Source organism: Protopterus annectens, chromosome 6.part1, assembly GCF_019279795.1.
Source record: "Protopterus annectens isolate FY-2018-M chromosome 6.part1, PAN1.0, whole genome shotgun sequence".
Lineage (NCBI taxonomy): Eukaryota > Metazoa > Chordata > Ceratodontiformes > Protopteridae > Protopterus > Protopterus annectens.
Genome location: NC_056738.1, coordinates 558,666,432 through 558,693,709, shown reverse-complemented (window position 1 = coordinate 558,693,709; position 27,278 = coordinate 558,666,432). Strand labels below are relative to the sequence as shown.

Here is a 27,278-nt window from a genome sequence, read left to right as displayed (position 1 = left end):
ACCTCCAGAACATTGCCTACTTCAAAATGCTATAAAACAATTGATTTTTAGGTGGCGCACCCATACTCCTTATCTCTGTGTATACTGCAGCCAAGGGGGAAAAGAAGAAACCATATTCCGAGAGAAATAAAGAAGAAGAAAAATCACCTTTTTCCTTTCTGTTAATCATGCAGCCTCACACTAATGTGCACCACTTGTGATAAATCGAGCTGTGACATACTGAGGCACTGACAGCACAAAAAAAGTGATCTCACAAAAGTGATATTGTAAGATTAGCCAAATGAACTCAGTATAAACAGTAGCACTGTCCTCTTGATAGCTGAAGTTCACACTGGCATATTAATCTTTGTGCGTTCTTTTATGGAGGATATCTATGTAATCCTCCTAGAAGTTATCGAGTGCCCATAAAGAAAGGAAGTAAAACATTAAAATATATATCAAATGCTATTGTTACATGTTTTGATTGGGGATAGTTATTCACACGATTTCTTTCATTTCATTCACAAGCTCATTGCATTTAAACTCTTTATGTACGTATGTGCACAAAAGGAACATAGTATTCTTCAGGGCTCAGTCTCATCTGTGGTGCAGTAACCCATCTGTTCTCTCCACTAAATGTAGCGAGCAGGGAGGGACTTGGCCCTGCAAAAGTGGTTTTTTTTTCAATATTTCAAAGTTTGATATTTTTTGTTTTGTAACTTTGTAATTTTGATGTATTGAATGTAATCCTATTTTACATGTACTTATAGTTGTCTTATCTGTCTGTCAGTCTATCTATCTATCTATCTGTCTATCTTTCTGTCTATCTATCTATCTAGGGGCTGTGTTTTAGATATGTTTTACAAACTTTACCTCTAGCATCCCTAGTTAGCCATGTTGCTAGGTTGGCTTTTAGTTCCTATAGGGGCATGCTCATTTAGAATGCTTAGAAATGTTTTGTTGGATAGTTTCACATCATCATCAAGTGGTAAAGTTTTATGTGCACTCCAGTTATATAACTTTAATGCTCTGATGGAGGCTTCTCTCTGGAAATCGGTGAGATTCCTTACTGTATTACAGCAGTGGAGTTTCTGATTCAAGTTCTGGCATCAGACTGCAAAAGTAGGGGAGATGGTTGCTTAGTGTGTCTGGCAGACTGTGATGCTGTTTTCTTGTGCAGAGATGTGGGAATCCATTCTAGAGTTGCTTTATGGTATTGAGCTGGAATATTGATTATCTGTGCAAAGCCATAGAGTTGTACTGCATTGTATTAGAAGGGTTATCTGAGTTTATTATGTGCCATTCAATGATCCTTTCACCCAATATAATTGATTCTTAATGCATATTTATGGAGATTGAGCAGATAATCTCCTCTACTATAAGAATGTTATTAGCTGAAGGTATGTGTAAGCTATTTTGGTTACCTTTTTATTCGTATTGAGTTTAAGTATGACATATGTAATACTGCATGTTTGAATTATGACATGGTGTGACAGAAAAAGAGAGTTTCAGGATATTGCAACTCTACCTGCTTCTTTATATTACCTTTGTAGCTTGATTATATTATATCCAGGTGGAGATTCTTTTGTCTTTTGTTTCCTGGTTGATCTGGGTCTCTGTAATCATCATGATAGCAGGACAGTTATAAATAAAGTATGAACTTCAGGCAATTCATTAATGTAAAAGAGACATAGTCATGTCTTATAGTGAAGGTGATTAGGGGTATCTAATGGAAGTACTCAATAAAAGTGGTGGAGTTTGAGATGGGTCAAGATTAGGATAGATGTCACCATTTCATTTTAAAAATGAGTATTTGTGATGATAATGTCTGAGGCATTTTACTTGAATTTATGTTTTATAGCTATTTCACTGATCTGTAGGTTATGATATGAGTAACTGATTTTTAAAGAGTTCAATAGAGGTGGTTTGCTGTAAAATGAAGAGATGGGAAAGTGATGGTTTATATTGTTATGGATATGTTCCAGAGTTTTTGTAGAGGGTGAGTTGTTTGGTGATAGCTGGTGGTGACATGTTCTAAGTTGTGTTACCACAGTGAGGTTGACAAACAAAGAAGTTGTAGAAGAGCCGTCGGATAGTAAAATGGCTTCATCAGATCCAAGTTTCTCAGATTCAAAATTCCACAATTGTAACCCAATTGATTCTATAAGCCTTGGGATCAATGTCTGCAGCTACAGTTCTACTTTCCTTAGCAAGATTTCACATGAGAATTCTTCCATGTATGCTAGCCACATGTCTGCCCAGATAAAGATTACTCAGGCATACAATACAAAAGATACCTTTGGTGGTGGAAAAGACAAGGTACTGGAAGGCCTTCCTTTCATTCTCCATCAGCCCAAGTTCATAGTGTCCATGGAAGACAAGGTACTGGAAGGCCTTCCTTTCATTCTCCATCAGCCCAAGTTCATAGTGTCCATGGACGCTTCCAAGATTAGGTGGGGGGACACTTTCTGGGGAAGACAGCCCAAGGCACTTGGTCCCACGAAGGGGCCAATATGCATATCATGTCCTGGAAATGAGAGTAGTGCTATTAACATTGCAGGTCTTCCAAGACTCTCTCCCTTTTGAGACAATGGAAATTCAGACCGACAATATGTCAGTGGTTTGATATATCAACAAACAAGGAGGAACCAGGTCTTATCCCTCATGTCAAGAAGCTCTAAGTGTGTGACAATGGATGATCTTATCCAACCAATTCCTAATGGCAATGCACATTCTGGGGCAATACAGTGTGATAGCAGACAAACTGAACTGGTGCATTGTACTACCTCACAAGTGGCCTCTCAACATGAAGGTGGCAGAAATTATTTTTTGCCAGTGGAGCCAGCCTTGCTGCCACCTCTTTGCATCTCCCCTAAACAACAAGTGCAGTAGCTTCTTTGCCCTAATCTCCCCACTGGGAGAATCACTGAGACATGCTCTACTGTACAATTGACCCCGCTTTTCTCCTCTATGAGTAACCTGCAACTCCCTTGATCCCCAAATTTTTGCAGAAAGCTTTCCAGTTGAAAAGCAAAGTCGTCCTCATTGCACCTTACTGGTCTCAACAGATTTGATTCCCCTTTCTTTGGCCTCATCTTATCTACCAACCTTGGGTTCTGGATCTGATTCCACGCCTCCTGTCTCACCCAGTAGGCAAGATTTACCCGGATATCTCAAACCTAAAGCTGAAAGTGTGGTTTCTCTACTTCCATTGATAGCCAGACAGCATATGCTCCCTTCCCCAGTCTGTCATATACTTCTGTCTTCTCACAAACCATCCACAGGAAAATGTTACAGAAGTAAAGGGAAAATGTTTTGTTTTATGGGCACATCAGAGACACATTGACCTGTTTTCAGTTACTGTGCATAGTTTTCTTAAATTTTTGGCAACAACTTTCAACAAAGGAGATAGCTCTTCAACTGTTTGAGTTCAACTAGCTGCCATCTCTAATTTTCACATAATAATTGGGAATTCCTCCCTGGCTTCATCAAGATTTTGTATGGACTTCTTGAAAGGTACCATTCTTTTGAGACCTCATTATAAGGAGCCACCTCCTCCATGGGACCTAACTTTAGTATTACAGGCCTTAACTCATTCCCCATTTTAATCAGCAGCTAAATGTGATCTAAAGTTTCTGTCCTGGAAAACTATATTTTTGGTAGCCATTACCTCTTCCAAAAGGATGTCAGAACTCCAAGTATTGTCTTCTAAACCTCTGTATTTGATTTTTCTTAGGGACAGGGTGACATTACAAACCAATCCTTCTTTACTTTCTAAGGTGGTGTCAGAAGCAAATATCAATCAATTCATTTATCTGCCAGTTTTTCTTTTCAAATTTTAGTAACAAAGGTGAATATAACTTGCACTTATTGGACATTTACAGACAATTATGCTTCTACTTACATAAAACAAAGGACATCAGAAAAAGCAGATTGATTATTTATATTTTTTGCAGATTCAAAATTGGGTAAGCCAGCTACAAAGGTAACTTGGGCAAGATGGCTTATGGATTGCATATCTTTTGTCTGCAACAAGCTGGATCTGTCCTTGCCAAAACCTTTAAAAGCCCATTCAACCAGATCCATGGCAACATCTTCAATATTTTTATCTAAGGCTTCCATGGATGACATATGTGCAGCTACAACATGGGCTAATTATCATACCTTTATTACTCATTACAAGTTGGATATAGTCTTGAAGGAAAGAGCAGCCTTTGGCTCAATTGTGCTCAGAAATATCCTTTCTTAGAGTCCACCTGGGATTTCAGGTAGCTGCTGACTCTGTCGCAACTGTTGAGGAATGAATGAAAATCAACAACATCAGATAAAGAAGTGATGCACTCACCATAACTTTCCATCTATGTTGTCCATTGTCATTCTTCCTCAACTCCCCCCCCCCCACACGCCCCTTCCTTTTTCAACTAATGTCTTCTGGAATGTTTCTTATATTATGTAAAATAGCAAACAAGATCTGAGGGGTGTTAGGGGATAGTGCATTATGGGTAAGGGACATACCTCTCTACCTCATTGAGCAAGATATCTGGATAAAGCCATAAATAATGGGGGGGGGGACAAAGGCCCCAAAATAGGGACACTTTTTAAATATTGCTCTTACAAACTTAGAAAGTAGATAGAGCAACAGGTTTTGCATTAGCATAAATTTTCTGAAGGGTATGAAGTTTGAAACTCAAACAACTGTCATTATTTTCTGACTTCAACCCTCAATTATTTACCAGTGGTTTGCTAGAAATCACAATTTTATGACAAACAGACCAAAAATAGGAAGCATAAATCTAGACATTCTGCAAAAATCTGTACAGTTGAGAGGTATGGGAGGAGCTCAGGAGTTTGCTAATGGCCATGAGCTAAAATAATGGCCAAGTTGGATCCAAGGATCGAATCTGAACCCCAACTGTCCCAACTGTTGAGGAAGAATGAAAAGGACAACACAGATGGAATGTTATGGTGAGTACATACGTTTATTTTTTCTGTCTCTCTGACACATTTTTTTAAAAATCCCATTACTCCTCAGAATATCTGAAGTAGTTGCACAACTAATATGAGGGAAGGGGCTTGAGTCTAGGGAGAATCACAATGATATTAGAAGCAAAAATTCAAAAACAGGTTTTCTGTGTGTGTGTGTGTGTGTGTGTGTGTGTGTGTGTGTGTGTGTGTGTGTGTGTGTGTGTATTTGCATATATGTGTGCTTTTTTTCTTTTTTACTTCTGTAATACCTCATTTTTTCACTGTGGGATGCATGATCAGCTGAATTTTGGAATGTATGTAATTGCAAAGGTGGTAATTATAATGTGGATTAATGTGAGGAAAATTAAATTTGTGATATTTGCAGACAGTCTATGCTAACACTCAGAATAACTGCCATCAGAAAAAGTGTGAACTTCCGTTAGCTAAACTCTGTGATAATGCATCTGTACAAGATATCTGCTAAAAATATCTTTAGAGGAGGACTACTTAAAATGGACCTTCCAGACATATATATATATATATATATATATATATATATATATATATATATATATATATATATATGACTATCCATATGTGTGTGTGTGTGTATGCATATGAAGTATGTGTCTCAGTCAGGTGAATATTTATTTATACTGACATATTCAAACCTTCAAGGCATGACAAGACTGATAAAAGTTAACTTAAACAAATGCTGAGCAAAAGGTAATATGTATTAGTGGGGCTATTGTGGCATTGGGGAATCATTGCACATAATGAAAGCTGTGGATTTCATTACGTTAGCTTTGGAAATTATAATAACCAACTAGAACTTACAGAAACATTAAGAAACAAGTAGTGATGATATTAGTACTGTTGTTATTGTGACTATTATTAAGTAGAAAAACAAATTAGAATATTTTATTATTACTTACCACAAGGAATAAATGTTTGCTACAGTCAGACATGTTTTAAGAATTACTAATACCTGCAAATGCATTGGATCACAGTTTAGTCTGAAATGTGATACTGATTTAACTTTTTAAGTCTTTATAACTACGTTTAGGTCAATAAAGCCAAACCCCGTTAGCTGTGGGCATACATGGTTCGGTCTTCTTATTGAGCTTATCAGCACAAGCAGATTGTTTAGTTAAGTCATGGGCATTCTGATGTCATATAGCTGAAACATTTAATGTCCTTAAGGGGTCATTTGCATTTACCCCTTGGGCTTCTATTTCAGGAGGTTTAAGGTAGATAGTATCACATGGGGAAAACTATCACTTGGCTGGGTTTTTCTTGCAGTTTTTTTACTGAATGCTTTTTCTGTGTGACCTTTTTACCCTTGGTTTGTTTTTTTATAAATATAAACATATATGGGTGCATGATAATTTTTAAACTTTACAATGTTGAACACAAAGTGCCTACAGTTACCAACATGTACTTCATGCATACAATGCACCAATACACAGGCTGTAAGCTAACAATATCACTCCCTTGTTAGCAAAACATAGAAACATGCACTAACATGGATCCTTAAGGTGTGCAAGCCCAGCTCTCTACATATGTAGGGGAGAAAGTACTTTGATTTTAACATTTTAATATTTCAACATTTTGACATTTCCACATTGTATGTTCAGTAGTTCAGTATTATAACTTTCAGTATATAGATTTTTAATAAGTTGACATATACATCATATATATAATTTTCCAGTACTGCAGTGTTGAGTCAATCTGTCTATGCCTTCTGTTATGTCTGAAGTGATTCACTTCTTTTTTTTTTTTAAATATTTTTATTCATTTCCAAAAACAAGAAAACATGAATACAGGTTATTTATGACAATGAAGTATTTACAAATTATTTAAAAAGGTAAGCTAAAACCTCTAAACAGATATCAAACATTAAAACCAAAATAAAGTACTTACAAGGGTGTCTATTGTTGACATATAATTGACTTTCTATACAATTGTTTCCTGATTATAATCTGCTGCAGTCATTATTCTCCAGTATTTCAGTTACTTTTTGCCATGCTACGTATAATGATGTAGTTCTTTCAGTTCTTCTTTTAATAGTGTTAATTTCCAATTGCGATACTGCTGACACCATATTCATGAATTTCTTAAAAGTTGGAGAAGCTTTGGATTTCCAGTTTGATGTAATGTTCTTCCTTGCAATAGCTAGGAGAGTCCATAACATTACATATTTTGTTCTTGGCACACAGTCGGGTACATGTGCATTAAACAAAATAATAGATTTGGAAATTTGGAATTTATCATTGAATACCATTTGCAGAAAATAATTTATTTTATCCCAATATGGTTTAATCAAATGGCATTCGTAGAACATATGTTGCCAGTCTGCTTTTATTGATAAATCACATCTCCAGCAGCCAATATTTTTCTTAAACATAAGTTCCATTTTATGAGGGGTTACATAAGATCTGTGTATGAATTGCCATGTAAAAAGTCTCCAATGTAATGAAAGTGATGTCTGCTTTGGAGAGAGAAGAATTAGTTTTTTATCTCTGTCATTTGGCACATGTCCACTAACTGATCTATAATAATTCCATATTTTGTCATTATTATGCATTTTTATTTTTTTGTTTGTTTTATAAATAGATAAGTGTCCATTTCCAGTAATGGGTTGATTCGTTAGTAATATTATATGTTCTATAAGGTTAGGAACATTTTGTCTTATTGATGGTTGCATTGTTTCTTGTTTGCTTAATATATACTGTCTTAATTCTTGTACATGTAACCACGAACTATCTTCCATACTTAATTTCTGTTTAGTCTGGTCTATTGTCAGAGATTTTCCAGAGTTTAGCAATTGATGCCAATATATTAATCCCTTTTCTTTAAGCATGTTGACTACTTCCATATTAAATGTTATTATATTACCTTGTGTGTATGCTACTGGATATAAAAGAAATGACCATGCTTTAATATCAGGATTGCTATTAATAAGATTTTGGAAAATTTTTAATGTATAAGTAATGTATTTGGAACTTATATTTTTATTCTTATGTATCATCATATATTCCTTCATCAGCCATAGAAAATTGTTTGTTATAAAATCTGTATACTTATTTGCTACTACAAATCCTGATTTTAACCAGATTCTCTCATGAACTAGCTTCCATTTTGATGTATATTTTGTATTTAGCCATAATGGTATTGTTTTAATAATGGATGAATGCAAATATATTTCAATGTCTGGTAAACCTATGCCACCTATATTCCAATCATCTAGATGATACTTCATAGCTATCTTTGGTTTTTTTGGATACCATAGGAATCTTACCATTAAATCATTTAATTGTTTTAGGTGCGATTTAGCTGGTGGCAAAGAACAAGCTTGTATGACATAAAGAATTTTTGGAAATATGATCATTTTAATTATATAAAGCCTTTCTTCCATTGAAAAGAAGAATTTATTCCATCTTTGTATTAGATTTTTAATATTATTTAAGGTCTCTTTATAATTTGTTTCAATTGTAGTATCTAGGTCGTTAGTTATTATAATTCCCAAGTATTTAATTATATTATCGGTAGAGATATATTTATGGTATTTTTTAATTTAGATCTTTTTTATTAGTATTTATAAGCAATACATTTGTTTTGTTCTCATTAAATTTAAGACTTGAAAAGTTTTGAAAGTTTTGAATTGAGTCCCATAATGCTTTTAAACTGCTATTATTATTTTTTAAGGTAATTAAAATGTCATCAGCAAAAAGTTGAATTTTAAGCTCTAGGCTGTTGTCTAGTTGTATTCCTTCAATATTTTTATCCATACGTATATTATTTGCTAAGGTTTCAATGACTAGTGCAAACAATAATGGAGAAAGAGGGCAGCCTTGTTTTGTGCCCTTAGTTATTTTAATAGATTTAGACAGACAAGATCCCAGTTTTATACAAGTCAATGATTTTTCATATAATGATTTTATTAACAAAGTGAAGTTGTTTGAGAAGCCATATTCTTCTAAAACTAACCACAGATAATCCCAGTTCACTGAATCAAATGCGCTGTTTATGTCTAAGCTAATAACATTCATTTTGTTTTTTGTGACATTTATATAATCAATTAAGGAAATAATTATTTTAGTGTTGTCATAAGTGTTCCTATCTTTTATAAAACCTGTTTGATCCTCCTCTATCAAAAGTGGTAGTAATTGTTTTATTCGAGCAGCATGTATTGCCATAAATATTTTATAATTTATATTAAGAAGTGAAATGGGTCTGTATGATGAACATTCACTGGGATCTTTATTTTGTTTCAGAATTGGTGATATTAATGTGTACTTCCAAGAAGGAGGAATGTCTTTACCATTTTTAACTGATGTAAAGACATTCAATAACAACAGCAAAGCCTCATTTGATAGTAATATAAACATTTCTGGGATGATATTATCTATACCTGGAGCTTTGTTTAATTTTCGCTTATTTACTTCAGCTTTAAGTTCTGTCATTGTTATTTGTTTATCTATTAGTTGTACCTGCTCCTCTAATAACCTAACTTTAACATTGTTTTTGAGAAAAGCTTTCAATGCTGAATGTGTTTCTGTTTTCTCATTTTGATTATTAAGTTTATGAAAAAATAGCCCAAAAGCTTCTAGTATTCCTTCTAAATCAGATACTTTATTTTTGGTTTCTATATTATGTATTTCCTTGATTTGATTTGTTTTAATAATCTTTTTAGTCCTATTTGCTATTCTTCGTTGGTTTTTAGGGTTCATTGAATAGTAACATAGTTTAATTTTTTCTAAGTTGATCATTGTTTTGTGGTGTAGCGTCTTTGAGTATTTTTTATTAGTATCTTCTAGTTCTTTTATTAAGTTGGTGTTTCCATTTTGAATGTCAAGCTTTAAATTATCTACTGTTGACTGTAATTCCATTAATTCCTTATTCCACTGTTTTTGTTTATTTTTATACCATTCCACCGCTCTTCCATATAGGTATGCTTTCAATGCATCCCATATATATATTTCAGATACATCTTTTGTAAGATTGATATCTAGGAATGTTTGTGTCTCTTTAATATAAGATTCCTTAAAATCTTTGAGATGTGTTATGTAAGATGGTATTCTTGTTACTGATATCCTTCTCCTGAAACATAAGTCTATCTCAAACGTTATGGTGTTATGGTCCGAAAATGGTACATGAAATTGTCTTGACTTTATTTAATTTAGTGGTTAAATCCTTTGTTATGTACACTCTATCTCTTCTAGAGTATGTATTATGTCTATGGGAAAAATGTGTAAAGAATAGTGAATCTGGGATAGCATACTCATTTATGTCAACTATATTAAATTGACTAAAACATCAGCACAAAAATTAAGGTTAGGTACGATGCACTCATAAAAACATAGCTTTTCTTAGACTCATTTTTTTACAGATTTGATAAATGGGTGGGGAGGGATTGTTTTGATTGATTAACTGTTGGATTTTAACGTTATCCAAATGGTTTCAAATCCCAGTCTTATTTTTCATAATAACATAGAAAAAAAAGAATTTAAGATTAATACCCTTTTGTTTACATTTTTGAATAGATTTCTAGTACTGATTTGGGAAAGTAGCTATTGTGGTGTTGAAATTCACTACCGCTATGCTCACAGAAGAGTGACATGCTGCTTTTATTATGCCTTTATAGTGCAGATTATAAAGGGCACATTTGACAGTGCTGTCCATTGATGCTTTTGTAAAATGATCTTTACATATATAAAAAACACAGTCCATGCCATACCACATGCCAAGAGACTGAGAAAGTTTCAAGAATGCAATAACTCAAAAATCATAATCAGTAAAACAACAATTCACAGACATCTCTTAACACATTGACTGTTTTACTATATCATCTAGTAATACTACCATGTGAACTCAGTACTGGCAGTGAAGGTATGACATATGTTGTGTTTGGCTTAGATGTAGCAAGTACTGGGACTACAGAACAGTGTCTTGGATTAAGAGTGTGAAATCAAATACACATATGGGTTTTTTCTCATTTCAGGTAGAAAAATGTTGATCTGTCATGGTATAGAAAAATATCTAAGTGGAGAAATGGATGATATTATACAGCCCTGGTCCATCCAAGTGGGCTGGAGCCACATACAGACACATTTGAGACCATATTTGGAGCATGCCTACATGCGAGCACTATTAAGGACTCTTTATGTAAATGATCCTAGTTTCATTGATTATGTGGGTGTGGGATGGTAACTTGCTTGCCACGATCAACATATTGGGAAGAATCAAGAATTAATAAATAAATAAATAAAGAAAGAAAGAACATTTTGAAGGATCACTAAGCTACACCCTAGTTATCCATAAGTGGTCCAGTCTGCAGCCCCCTCGCATACCTTCTTAATCTATATCGTCCTCTGGCAGTCATCTAGTACTCTAGTCCCTATCAGATTCTAGAGCGTGTTGTCACAGTAATATGCTTATTTCCTGGCCATTGGGAGAGCAGCAATAACAATAAAACAGTTCAAGTCAGAGAAAAATGTAATTTTACGATTGGGAGTGACAATTGCCAGATTTCATGATATGCTATTAAGAAAACTGAAAATGGAAAACTTGAGGTCAATTTATTGACAACTGTTAATCTTGCAATGATGTATTCACCAAAATTAATATGTAGTCATACTTCAGATCATTTTCAGTATCTCTGTCATTGATTTTTCTATACAAATTAATTATCAGAGTTTATAAAGAACAGTCCTTAACTGCATTCACACTTTGCTCTGAATGCAGTTTTGCACAGCAAACAAATAATATCATCTAAGGCAAAATCACTGAAAATGCTATACTGCATTTGAAAAGTTGACATTACTAAACATCTATAGGAAATAAAACACATGCATTCTTTGTCAGGCGTGACTGTACTCCTACCCAAGAAATTGCAGCATTCATTTTCTTCAGTTGCCAGAACCACTGAGCCATTGTTCCACTCTTAAATCCTATCTATGTGTGAAGCTTCTTGTCGGTGCTTCTACTGCTCTTCTTTAAACAATGTACATGGGGCACTTGTCCCACATACCCACCACTATTTCTCGTGGTAATACTTCTGCATGCCTAGAGAAAAGCTGATCCTTTCTGGTAGTAAAGTAGATCCTTGTTTTGCTGGCCTGTTCCATTGCTGTTTTTCCTATTGGTAGTCCGAACACGGATTGCGCTAGAACTCTCTTTCCTAGATTAGAAAAAGCATGGACCAAATAGTCCCAACATGTCATGTTTACTTTATATATCACTTCCCTGTGAGCCACAGACATCTTGGTAGCCTTCTGTTGAATCATCTCTATTAGCTTTCTGCCATTCTCAAGAACTTGCTGTAGTATTCCTGTTGGAGTCTTGTCAGCACTGCCTAGAGCAGAACAGTCATTTGCTTGCCCCTTGAGTCAGTTTTTCTGCTACTGCAGCACCACATTTTGTTTGTATCATCTACTTCTCTCTTATTTCATAGCTGTGTTATTATTTCATTATTATTTCATAGCTGTGTTATTATTTAGAACAAGGTTGTTTTTTTGTGGTTTGACCCCTCTGTCCATGCTGTTTCTTATTTTTGTATTATACTTTCTCAGATATGGCACATTGCTAGCTTTCAGTGATAAATGTCAAATGCCATCTGTTTGTCGAACTCTCTATTTTCTATATGTCTGTTATTATAGTCAGCTTTGATCTCCCTGCAAATAATCAGCTTTAATCCTCTTGCTTTTGTACCTCATTGTCTATCACTGGGAATGATGTTCAACCTGTTATCCATTCTCAGTCTTACATCTTACATATAGACTCCAAATAATGCAATGTCTAGGACCGAACCAAGTACCATCCTACTTGTTTCCTCATTTTTCACTTTCTTTGATTACCTCCCATTTACCACCACTACCAGTATCGTGCTTTCCAGAAATTCTGCCATAATTGTATCCACTTTTCACCCCACATTGCTGTCTTAAATTCTACTGCAATTTCTTAAACATCCAAAGCCTTACCAGCATTTGGGTAAATTACATACACAGTTTCTCCTTGTTCTTCATCCTTTCTTTCCCATTTATTGAACTGGATCAGTTCATTTTTACAAGAATTCTGACTATGAATCCATGTTCTCTACTTCTATAAATACAGTTGTTTTCCATGAAGCTAGTCATCTGGTCCATCAAGATATTTTCCTTGGCCTTTCCAACCATCAAGGTCGTACTGACTGTCATATAGTATCTGTGGATGCATCTTGACCTCTTCCTCTCACGTTGTGCTACAGAATCCAGTAATGCATCTACAGTCTTTTGGAAATTCTTTTACTTGTAGTGTCTTCTGTTTGCATTTGTTGCAGGGGGGGTCATCTGTCAGGGCCCCAGCTAACCAAGTAATATCCACTGGGTCAGCATTTCTATTGCTTTGTCCTCACCGTGTTGTTGATAGTTTTTTCAGTAGTCTTCTACAACTTTGTAAATGTCTGTCATCTGTATCCATCTACCGCAGCATCCACCCACTCTGGTGCCCTAGCTTCATCCTCCTATATAAACATCAGTGCAAAACAATACATCAGAATTTGTTTATTTTTATCCTCTTTTACCCCATGCCTTCCTTTTTAACTCACTCATTTTGACTCACCTTTGTTGTGGTGTATAAAGAGGCATTTTTGTCATGCTTTCTATCATTAGTAAGCTTTCCTTCCAAGCACTCCTGAGTTGTCTGGCTTATTCATATACTCCCCTTGCTTTCTTATCTCTTCTTGTTCCTTGGCCTTTACTGTTGTCCTTATCTCCACCAGTAACAACATTGCCTTTTCCTTTTTCATGCCTTACCTTACTTGCTCGGTGAACCTTCCAATCCTTTCCAGAATGCTTCATTCATCATCTTCGTCATCCAACATTGCCATTACTTTTCCTTACAGTCTCTGAATTTCTTTTATATATGGCTTCCAAGTAATGTTTCTTTGGATTTTCATTAGGTGGTCAGTTTTCTCTTATATCTGAAAAATATGCCATAAGTGAACTAGTGATCCTTGAATCTGTGTGTGTGTGTGTGTGTGTGTGTGTGTGTGTGTGTGTGTGTGTGTGTGTGTGTGTGTGTGTGTGTGTGTGTGTGTGTGTACTCATGAGCATTTGTGTGTGTGTTTGCATCATACAATTGGCTGCCATCCTATTTGGGATTAGTGTTTTTCTGTGCCTTGAACCTACTAAATGCTGGCATTTCTGAATAGAAAAGAGGATAGTATCATGTTGTTTGGAAAACATGGGTATCTACATATAAAAGACACTCCACTTAAAATTGTTAAAGTTATTGTGAACCTGGGTACTTCCATAGACAATGCATTCTCCTTCAACCACCATATCCCTACAGTCATTAGATAATTCTTGTGCGTAGCTCAGCTGATTAGCAAAAGTCTATCTTTTATATCCAGTGATATCATCCATCACTACTCCTCATGTATTAGGTGATTAATTAAATTTAATGTTTTCTTCACCATGTACCAATTCAAACACATGATCCATCTTGAAAAACCTACGATGCTTCTTCACTAAGAAAATCGAGGGCTCATGTACTGTACAGAATGCTTTAAAGTTCTTTCTCTTTTTTCTGTCTCATGTAAACTCCCATGGAGTGACTTCTGCCTAGCCTACAAGGCCTCAAAAGACCCTGTCCTAAGTTACCTTTTACAGATTCATAAAACATATAACTCTTCTGTCATCTGTATTGTAGAACTAAACTTCTGCCACAACATAAACAGAACTTGCTAGAGAGATGGACATCTCTTCAAAAGAATTCCCATTCTCTGGAATAGACTTTCTTCTTCATATCAAACAAAGTACCTCCCTAATCCACTTCACACAGTCTTGATGAATGGATGAGAAACCAAAATACACCTCTGGGCTGGTCCCACAAACCATTGTGGAAATAGTAACATGTAGCTGGGTAGTGCTTTAGAAAGATTACAAATAATTACTCTAGCTCAACTGCCTTGTATTTACCTATGAACCTTTGATGCTAAATTAGATAAAGTGGGTAATCAGAGAAATAATTAAAAGGAATGCTTCACGGTAGCTTGACATTTCCACTCAGTTTTTACAGCCATTGCCACTGTCCTGATACAACTTCATCTCGTTCACCCTTAGATGCTGACTTGTCTAACATTCTCACCACTGTGGTTCACTCTTCCACTTTTTGTACAGGCCTTCATGAGCAATCACTTCTGGAATACTTTCTTCTCTCCTGTTTCTTGATGCTGCCACTGGTTTTGGTGAAGTCTCCCATTATTGTACCCACCTTTCCTACACAATTTATTTTTGACTTAATTCATTTGTCCCCCTTCATGGTTGCATTTTGAGGTCTATGTAGTGTTTTTTATATCACATTTTCACTTTTCTTCCCTCCACCTTGAATGACTGGGAGCGGATATTTGTCCACCGCCTTCTTCCCTCACCTTCACCCTTCCCTCCTGATTCTGGTTTATCCTTCACTGCACTCCATCTGTTTCCCCTAACATAAACTGGTATCAACCTCTTCTTGCCCTTCTTCTTCTTCCTCCTCCTAAAGATTTCACACTCTGGAACTGCTGCCTTTCATTGTCTTTTGCTGTTAGTGCTGGCCTGTTACATCCCACTATATCTCCTGTCTTGCTGCTGTGAGTATCTGCAATCAAGATATTTCCCCCAAGGTTTTAATATTACTTAAAAGTTTCCAACCCTTCTGTCTGGTAAAGCACCCCTTCTCTTTTCCATCTTAATGTTCTGTATTCTGCCACCTTCAGTGTTCTGATAACATTTTCTTCAGTAGTCTCCCACCACAGACACACACACACACGCACAAAACAATTACTGCTACATAAATTTAAAGACAGTCATCTTAGTGTACCTTTTCAGTCCCAGTTTCAGCAATGTCGACCAATGGGAGTTAATATAGAGTCTGTATCTTCTCTGTAGATCCCCCTCTTCTAATGCCCTGTACCAGTCTTCACAATTCTGATCCCTTATTCTTTCCCAACTGTTAAGAGCCAGTAGTACTACCAAATTCTGTCTTTCCTGGCACTACTAAATACTGTTTATTTTTCTTAACCATACTACACCAACAAATCACTCTTGAAATTGAGTTGTTCACTACAGGGACCCCCCCCCACACACACACACACACACACCTTCTTCTGACCGAGTCTTCCAGTTTCACCCTTACCTGGTTTAGTCTTCTGTCCTTTACCCTACCTTGTAGGGTTACCAACTGTTCCACTTCGCTCTTTGGGCAGTTGTGTCCTGCAAAAAAAATTTAAAAAATGGCAAATGTCCTGAGATTTTAGGGTAAAATTATTTCCTATATTTTATGTAATTGTTGCATACAACAGTTATACTGTATCTGAAGCATCCAAATGTTATAAGAAACAGAATACGCAACTAAAATGCTACAAGAATAAGCTTTTATTTAGGCAAAAAAAGTGAAGTTCTATCCTTTGTACTGGCTGTGGATATGCTTCGCCCTGTAAAATTTGATGATAGTACCAAAAATGTCCCACTTTGGGCATTTGAAAAGGTGGCAACCCTACTACCTTGTAGCCTTGTGGTATAACTTTATTCTTATCCAACTGTATAGTCCACCCTCTTTAAGCTGCTCTACCAGTTTCTCTCCCTTCTACTCCACCTCTCCTTTCCTTCTTGCTCCAGCCCTTGTTATCCTTCCTTCTTTGCCTTTATTACATGTTTTAGACATGTACAGTCTTCTTCTATGCCTCATCATCTGCCCCTTTCATGTCTGCTCCCTGACATGCTATTGATCCCTAGTCTCTTCCCCTTTTTACCTTATCTTCTGCCTAATTCGTATCTCCCTTTACCCCTTCCTAGCCCCTTGCTACATTCAATTAATCATCCTCCATCTTCGTCACATTTTCTTTTCTGCTTCCATGCCACAGTCCTGAACCTGGTAGTTAAGGGTATATACCTTTAAACACTAATGAGCTATCTTTTGTCATCAGCATGTCATTTTGGTACATAGAAGTTCCAGAGAATTCAGTTTTCACATCTTATTGGGAATAGATCACATCTGCTGTCTGTGTGTTATTTATTAAAGCTTTTGACATGACATGATTTGAGCATGGACAGATATCTGCAGAACCAAATAACTGTATTTGAAGAACTCAAGAATCATATCTGCTGTCAAAAGATTGCATTTTTAAAATACAGAGGTGTAATTCTCAGAGGAACTATTACCCAGTTACAGTCACCTGAAATACTGTCATTGACAGAAAGCATTACTTGAAAATTGGCAACTTTCGATCAAACATTTGATTTATTTCTCACAGTAATTAGATTAGCTGAAAAGTCTGAAGCAGTTCAGTGTGTTGCATTCTTGCACACTACTGAGAAAGAATTTAGAAAGGTGTCTAACCGTTTTGCTTTCATTCATGAAGATAGAGACAGACAAAAATAGCAGTACATATGTATAAATCTAGTTCTAGAAAGAATTCGCCGTTTATTAAAATATGTTTTCCTCAGGTGATAGAGTCAAAGGCCATGAATGTGGATTTTATTTTAAATAGCTGCATAATTTGCGATATAAGAAGTGATGAAACAAGAGGCAGGTGTTTAAGATAGACAGAACTGACTTTACCAAAAGCTGTGGATGTTTTCAGAGTGAGTTAAATTACACGTACGTAGCTAAAAGAATTAATGAAATAATGAATGTATAAAATAAAACCTAAGTCAAATAATACGGTAAAAACAACTGCAGGATGTTTTGTAAAACTTGTTTTGTAAAACTACTAGGTATGAAAACAAGAGTCATGAGGCAGTGTGTACTAAAAGAAAGAAAGGATCCAAAATGGAGGCCAAAGAAAATACTGCATCACTGAAATTCAGGTTTGCAGTTGGTATAGCAATAATCCTGAAAAGAAATCTTGCCTAATTTAATCATGCTTGCAGAATCTGTGCAGGAAAGGGATTTTTGAAGATGCATGACAATAAATCTAAATAGTTTAAAAAAACGTGCATGCTGCTGAAAAGAAGTATGAACATAAGCTGCGTGTGTAGGTACTATTGAAGTGAAGAGACTTGGTACTGTGGCAAGTATAGAAAATAAAGTATTAGAAATATTAAGAATTAGTAGACAGATTGTTGAGTTTAAACTAAATAATAGTGCAAAGTGCAATAGTTGGACTGAAAATACTTTTAAAGCTTTGGGAATTGAAAATATATGAGATCTTTAGCAGCACATTTTTTTTACCTTTATCAAATGTATTCATTTTTTCTACTTTACAATAAGATCTAGACCTTGTTTAAAAATAAAAATAACATAATTACAACAGGAGTTTCAACAAACATAGTAGTAACAAACAGGATTACTAGTAATCACTTAATATTATTTACAAAATGGACCCTGTCATGTTTTCTCCCCATGCACTTTTTGGCAAAAAGCAGAATGAAAATTTCAGTTTCCCATGAGATCCCAAATCTGTTGCCTCCTAGCCTATGAATGACAGAATGCCTCATTTGACAATGGAAAAATCAAACATCTTGCTTGTCCCCAAACTCACATCTTACTGAGTTTGAATTCCCTTTTTAGCTGTCCAAAGGAGATATTAACAACATCTGTTACATAAAGCCTAGGAAAGGAAAGCATAAGAGCTCAAAAGATAGCGGCACTGCTCCTCCACCTATACCCATGCCTCCTTCAAAATTACAGTTAAGTTTTAACCTCATCCTCATTATGCTTCACCTTGTTTGACAAGCCGTCATATGTTATATTCTTGTGAGTGTGAGTGTGTGTGTGTGTGTGTGTGTGTGTGTGTGTGTGTGTGTGTGTGTGTGTGTGTGTGTGTGTGTGTGTGTGTGTGTGTGTGTGTGTGTGTGTGTGTGTGTGTGTGTGTGTGTGTGTGTGTGTGTGTGTGTGTGTGTGTGTGTGTGTGTGTGTCTGTGTGTGTGTGTGTGTGTGTGTGTGTGTGTGTGTGTGTGTGTGTGTGTGTGTGTGTGTGTGTGTGTGTGCTGTGTCATACATTCTTTTTAAATATCTGCAGTGTAAACAAAACACATAGTTTGTTCCTAAGCCATTGGGTTGTTTAAACTGACTTCTGTTTTTACATCTGTTGGGAGAGGCGCACTCATGAGTTGTCACTGACTCTTCCTTCGTGTACCTTCATTGCAACGATTTTACATCACAGTGTTAAATTGTTCAGTTGCATGGAACTGAATTAAAAATGGAAAATTATCAGCCTGCTATAATGTAGCATTACATGTAACTCATCCTTATTGAACTAACTTTCTACAAAGTTTACTGGGGGCAGCTTTTTTGCCAGCACTTCGCTTGGTGGGTCTCTGATTTTATGTGTGTGAGAATTATAAATAACGCAAGGCATGTTACATTTATAAAGATCAGCTTCTCCTCTGAAGAACACATATATTAAAGAAACAAATTTGTAATTGTGTTTTCTTTTGTCATTTTTAAGTTGTAACAATAGTATTGTTATGGAATGCTAAAAAGTAAGAAGTGTTCATTATTCTGCACAGAAAGCCAAGTAGAATACCAGAAATATCAGCCTCTTTTTTGAGATGAATACCTTAGAGGGAAGTGTGATTGCAGTCATTATAGTATTTGTTACATACGTATTTGTTGACAGAAAGAGCAACGCATCTGTCACGGTATGAACATTCTTATGTAACCTAAGACTTCACTCCTCAGACTGGTTAAACTTAATATTATTCCCACAATTTTTGTACTTTAAGAACACAACATTTATTTTAAATATGTCATTCTACTGTATGGACCATTTGTTTCTCATGGTTTTGTTATTTCTCTTTCCCTAGATTTCATTTAAGGTAAATTATTGGAAGATATTTCACTAAAAAAAGTGCAGCATGAACTGAATAGGTAGCATGTGATTGTAGTTAATGAGAAAAAAGATAATGACTTTACTATTCTTGGAATACACAGAGACTGGCATTATCTAGATGTTGATGCTCTTGGGTCAAGCCACAGGTTACTTGATGGCTTGACTGGTGGTTTATTGCAGTGCACTTCCATCTCTTCTTTTTCCCTCTCACATTTAAACACAAGTGAGTAACTTTTTTTTAATCATGGAATGTTTACCACAGAATACAGAGAGCACAAAATGTTTGTAATCTGTAATGCCAAATGTTTGTTTGACATACAGTGTAAACTCACTGTGAAATATGCATTACACAACAGACACAAAGTGAACTGAACAGATATACTGATGACATGCAAAGCTAGTATATTTACAGTTCCTGAGGAAATCTTCATAACATTTCCATGAACTGGATTGCGTAAATATTAGAAAGCATACAATTTAGTAGATGTAAACTCAGCAGAATTACATTTATTCCATATACTCACGAATGACACTAATGGCAGCTTTCTACACCCCCTGTTCTGTATTTGGAATTTGCTTTCATTTTGTTTACTTGTAAGAGTCATTACATTGATCAAAATCATCAGCATAAGTGGATATTAGACTTATCAACCCACTAGTAAAATTATCATAATTTCACACCATAAACTTAGAAATGTATTAACTTAAAACACAAAAATGTTGCCCTGATTAAGATGAAGGTAAATATGCATTTCACTGCAAAAATATTGCTGTTAGAAACCTGTGGACAGTACTTTTATAATCTGTAAAACCTGTAGTCCTAGGAACTTGTTGTCTATATCAATTGTGTGAGAATCAGATAAGAACATTATTTTGACTGACTTTACTTTCAGTAGCTTTATTTAAGTATGTAGCTGAATATTTCCTCCAGTGTAAACACTGCAGATATATTTGTAAAAAAAAATCAGTGTTAGCAGTACAGGATTTAAGAGAAAATCCCTTTCAGAACCAGAAGACTCAGGTGGTTGCTGCACATTGCATATTTGGGCAAAGATAACTAAACATGACAGACAATTGAGTAATGATATCGTGGCATGTTTTAATACAAAATAAATTATTCTGGTAGTTAATTGTTCAGCTGTGGTCGATATGCACTAGAAAGAGAAACTGCTGTCTAGTAAATATTTTGAGGCATTGCCTGTGGTTTAACTATGCATGAAAAATGTTACAATTTTCAGAGCAGTGATGAATACTTTGAATGAACAGTTGTGTGCAGCCTTTTAAAAGTTGTTTGCCAGCATTCTCAGAGTTTTATTAGAGCTTACTTTTTGTTGCCTTCATCAGCATAAAGATCCAGGAACTCATCACCCCATTATCCCAAAATGATTGACCATTAATTTCAAATATGAAACTCTTGCACAAAATTTCAGAAAGATAAAAATATTCTTCGGTAAGGGGACCACGTTGTTACTTTTATTTCCCAAAGAGAATTTTTGTGTATGTTGGTAGTGCATTCATAAATAAATGTTTAATAGAAATTCATTGTGATAATTGGTATTCAGATTTTTATGTTTTCTAAAGGTCTAAATTTTTGCCTTGAAGAACTCACTAAAAAAATGGCTTTCTACTGGCATTCAGAATTATTCATTTAAAGTGGGTCCTTATAACACATGCATTTTCCCTTCTTCTCTTGTCTTTTTTAGCATGTTCACTTGCTAGCTGTAGATCAATAATGCAGGTATCAGAGTACTTGCATCATAAACCCTGTGTCTCTGGTATTCAAACAAACTACTCAATTTGGTATGAGACTACATACACTAAAAAAACAGACTGAAAGGGACATACAAACAGAAAATGTATGCAGTGTTTAATCATAATCTTGAAAAAGGGTAAAAATGGAAGTGTATGCTCTGTCAGACTTGCATGTAGTTTATTGTGATGAGAATTTACCCGTTCTGTGAGAAACAAACAGTGCACATCACTTACGAAGCAGAAAGAAAACAATGCAGAAAGATGGATGACTGATTAAATTCTTAATATGTGTAAACAAGGCACAGTGCTTAATATATGATTAAATGGAAATTAAGTGAACTTGTTGTGATTATATGGTAGGGATTGCAGTGAAGTAATGAGTATTTAATAATGAAGTCAAATGGATTTCAATGGCTTAATCTCTACTCAAGTGTCCTCTATGGCCTGGTCTTAATCTGATGTGATTCTTCTATATTATTATAACATATAATAAAGTAAAATACCAAGGTGGTTTTCTAACAATGAAATCATTTAAAATTGTTTAATTTTCTTACCTAATTTATAGACCTGCAATGCTCTAGGGTTTATTTTACAATGTGTAATGTATTCAGCATCTACTGCAACACCACAAATAAACGTTTTGTTGTGAAACAACAATCATTATCAAAACTGTACAAACATGTATGGTGCTATGACCATCAGTTATATCTATATGAAGTCAAGTCTGTTTCATTTGAGTGTTTTAAAGGAACCATTTTGCAGTCAGATTTCATTTTTCACAAACAATGAAGTGCAATAAATAAGTAATTAAACAAACTGATATTAAATTATCAGTCAATGCAACTACAGCTGTAGTTGCTCTGGTGGATTAGAGAGGCTACAGCCCTGGTGAGCTGAATTCTGTTAACTGCCAGGGTGACAGAAAAAGCAACAGGCTGGATCGTTGTGTCTATCCTGGGGGAGAGATCATATTGGGCATCATTCAGTCAGCCTTGGCAGAGACCAAAGCTCAAAGGAACTGATGCCAGGCTAGGAGCCAGAGGGAACAGAGTAAGGCATGGCTGTTTTTTGGCCAGGAGCAGGATTCATGCTTGCTGTGACCCTGTCACTGCCCACCTAGCCCAAGTAGGATGATGTCAGCACAAAGAAGCAGGGAGTTAGGCCAGTAAAAATCCAGAAGGATGATGGTTTCTTCACATTGGTCAGAGTATACCTAATTGCACAGAACCTGCACAAGAAGTTGGGAACTTCTCAGGGCAGGACTTTTCCAAAGAAAGGAGACGCCCCCATGGGAAAACAGCAGTGGTCTATTGCGATGGGACTTGCAGTAGGGACAATTAGGACGTGGAGGTAAATTACTGTTCATCTGATGGGAAGAAAAATACACTCAAAAAATACAATTACAGGCTCTATAGAAATTAATAAAAAAATAACAGTAACAATTAATGACCACAGAATTGAAATACATCTCAAAAATTAATCTTTCAGCCAAATAAATTATAAGCTAGCAATCAAGAAATAATGGTAACATTTATAAAAACTACATATTTAATGCATACATTATGTGTAATACTGAAATAAACATTATATATGTTATAAAGCATTTTTATATATGGTTTACATTCAGAATATTGAGGGCCACAGTGTTGAAACGTACTGTGTTGACACAATTCTATAGAACACCTACAAATGCTGGGTATCAAAATGTTGAATTGTGTACCCCACAGCAGGTTCCATGTTAACAAACAGCCATAGGGAGGTTCTCAATTCAATATTTTTTTAAATTTGTGCCCTTATGGTACCTTGGGTTTTGGAACAATGTAGTCGACATTGTACATTTCACCAATGTGGTCATCAATTAACTTTATATGTGCACATACTCATGTATATCCTGTATATGCACACACATACTTATTTTGTCTTCTCGGCAGTAAACAACAAAAGCAGTTAAACTGAAGTAAAATCATTTAATTCTAACATAAAATATTGTTTCCAAATTTGTAATTAGCATACTTCAAATAGTGCATTGTAATATAAAAATAAAAATGCTGTAATCTGTGAATGGGAATCATTTGTAAATGGTGTTGTTATAACTAAGCTAATTATATTTTATGGAACCCAAAGTTAAATGGATCAAGTGTAATATCTTGAGTACCACTTGTTGAAGTTCCCATAATTCATTGCCAGTTGGTCGATATTGCCTATACCTTTGACCAGCAATCACTTTACAAAAAGAAGTATTCTTTGCAGGGGTAAAACACCCTGCATTCTCCACCATGCTGGCTTTGCCCCACCCACCCCCAGTCTATAAATATACTGCCCCCTGATGTGACACAAACTTTGAAAAATAATATTTACTAACATAGTTTCTGTAATTAAGTCTCTTGATAATACAGATACACAGATTCATTTGTGAGCAAATGAGCTGTAAGCTGTTGAACACTGACCAAGTAAAAGAACAAAGCTTTTCTGTACTTATACAATTACCAAATAAAGTAAAGAAAAGACATTTCTTTTTGGTAAAGATTGTTAACACTTCCTTAGATGTGTTTGATTATTTATATATTTATTTTTGCTGTCCTGTATCATTATAGAAGACTTTCCTAAATGGTATCCATTAAAAAGCAAACTGACATGGAACCACAGACAGAAAATATAAATGTGTTGAAATGCATATCTGGCTGTGTCGTTTTAGTGAAATAAAATAGGGTCAGCTTCATTTGACTGAAGTTTGTTTGCATAAACACTTGCCTGAAACACTTCTTTGAAATCTCAGCTGTTTGAAATGCAGCATTGCACTAGAGAAGAAACAAAAACATATTGAATCATAACAAGCTCACATAATAGTGCAGGGAGTTCTATTCCTGCTAAAAAACACTCAAAGTCAATGTCAAAGGCCTCTGGCTGACCAAGTTCTCAGATGATTGCAAACTGGGAACAGCAGTTGAATCATTCCAAGAGGAGAACACCCTTCAAGAAAGTCTAACACAGAAAAGTGCTTGAGGCTAAAGCCATGGCATAAAACTCAATGCCAAGAAATGCACTGTAGTACTTCTTGGTAATTTAACCACCCCAGGTAACTACATCATCAATAAAACACCCCTAAACATTGACTAGTCAGAGATCTGGGAATTCATGTAGATGGGAACTTAGCCTTCGACAAACATGTGTCCAAGGTAGTAAGAAAATCCTTCTGTGTTTCCCAGCTTTGAAGTTAGGACATGGCATCTAGGTCCAGAGCAGTCATTATACCACTGTATTCAGCATTCATCAGACCCATCATAAAGTATAATACCCCCTTTGTTATGTACCTGACTAGACACATACAGCAATTGAAATGTCCACAAAGGTTCCTTACAAAAAGAATACATGGAGTAAACAAAATGTCCTGTGCTTATCACCTCAAATCCCCATTTCTTTACTCTGAACCATACAGACTACTGAGAGGCGACCTTAACCTGGCATACAAGGCATCCCTGGACTCTGTTTCATAAACGTTTTGCATGTTTAAAAAACAACAGCATAAGAACTACTAGAATAAAAGACCTGCATTTTGTAAGTGACATAAATAGTACATGTTGGTGAGACAAATAAGTTTCTCAGAGATTTCCCATTCTCTGGAACAGGCTCCCCATCCATGTGAAGCAGAATACCTCTCTAACACTATTTAAGTGCAACTTGCACCATTGGATGGGTAATTGAAAATTCACCTCTGGTCTGGCACCTATGGTTGTAATGGACAGAGGCAATCAGTAAATAACCCACTATATAAATCAAGTTTTGGGTTCACATTTGGGTTCCACTTCTAGGCTTGTAAGGGCCACAGTGGTTGTTAGCCTAGTATACAACTATGAACCAATGAGTCTATATATGAAAGGTACTGTTTTGCAAAGTTGCAAGCCTCTCCATCTAACCCCTGCAATCCACCAAGTAGGAGTCTTTCTCCCACAGAGGCAAGGAAGAGGGAATTACATATATTTTTTCCCCAATATTTTATGATTCTGCAGTTGTTATATGTAAGTAGAAGAACATAAGAGTGCTTGCCTTCCACAAAAATGATTGTTTCACAGTTGTGCTGTTGTGTATTGCTGTTCACATCTAGGTCATTTTGAGGAAATTTTTGTTTATAGTAGTTTAGTCATTTGTAGCTTCACTGATGTGTGAGATTAAAACTAAAGAAAAGCAATGTGGTCTAATACACTGTAAAACAATACACAGATTGTAAAGAAATGTTTGTGACAGATGCTTTATGGGAATGACCTTATACTTTACAGAGATGGTCAGTTTTGCCACTTTCTTCCAAATAAATTGAACTAAGAATAATATATTGTCCCCTTCTTGGAGATCATGCCTTGCTCCTTATTTATTGTCAAGTAGTATATTAGACTATTAACAATGTAGGCTTTTTGTTCTAAATTCTTGTTATATCGTTTAGCGCAGTTCTTCTCTCAACATGGGGTTACCCATTATCTTAAACAAAGTCCCAGGTGTGATTTATTACAAGTCCATACATGCTTTTTAAAGTACCTAGAAATATGGGCAAGGTTAACTCATATAAGAAGCTACTTAACATGGAGTCATGAAAATAATTGAGTTAATTTAGATTAACGTCACATACTACATCTTGCTCACTACACGCAATAAAAAATATTGATGTAGCTTAAGAAAAGTAGATTTATGTGGACAAAATGTTGGTATTGCCATCTATGGAGCATGTTAGCTTATTTTAAAAAATAAAAAATATATACTGGAAACATCCGTAGTGATTCTAGTCTCTAATATAGTGTACTTTATTTAAGAGCCATAAAAAGAGGAATATATTTGAGATTCGTTGTAGTTCATTCAGAGAGTAATTGCTGCTTGCTTTGCACTAACTGTACATTGTGTAACTCAACTATAGAAAATATTCAGGTTTTAGTTAATACTTTATGTCTTAGGTTGGAAAATTCTAGGCTTCTATGATACATTTTTTCAAAGCAGATGTTTTAAATGATGAAGGACTTATTTATGGAGTGATTATGAAAAGAAAATGCATTTGCAACTTAAAATGTCATTTACAGAAAAAATCTTCAGAATGGTTCCTCTGAAATCATCTGAGCCTGCTGCGTATTAATGTTTATTTGAAAATGAGTTGTTAATGAACACCATTTCTGAAAAATTCTTAGGGTGTGATAGTAACAGTTAATGCATAAAATGTATTGGTGTTATCTTCTGAAGGCATTTTATTGTAGTCAACTGACAGTAAAGCAAAAATGCACTGTTTGAATCTGTTGTTGATCGACACTACTAGTTTACTAGGTTTTAAAAGGAAGCTACAAAAAGAGTAACCTAACAACCATGCTGAGTAATTTAGGTGATGTTGCTTGTATTCCAAAGAGTGTTACTCATGATTTACAGCTAGTGCTTGTTTTGGCTAAAAAGAAAAAAAAAAAACATTAGGGTTATCATATATTCCATTGAATTAAAACTGGAAGAACCCAACATAGATTACTTTTATTTAAAGCAAATACATAAAGATTATTTTCCCAGTAGCTTACCATAAGTCCAGAACCTTTTCTGCACTTATGGGTATGGACACCGAGTTAGTAAAACTTTAAGACTTGCCCCATTCTGTTTTACCCAACCCTGCACCCTTTCAGCCAATAGGAATTACTAATACTGCTACTTTGGTCTGCTTTACTCCTCCCCTTGTGGAAATTATGTTGCCAATTTCTTGTGTGTTACTAACACGCTTTGACAACTAACCTCGTCTCATTCACGGAATGTGGTCATTTCTTTTTAC

At 35.4% G+C, this 27,278-nt stretch overlaps 1 protein-coding gene across 1 annotated transcript in view; it reads left to right on the top strand.

The window, feature by feature from the left end:
- LOC122805321 (neurexin-2-like) overlaps positions 1–27,278 on the top strand; it is a 1,760,973-nt gene that overhangs the window by 311,032 nt on the left and 1,422,663 nt on the right. The window lies entirely within an intron of this gene.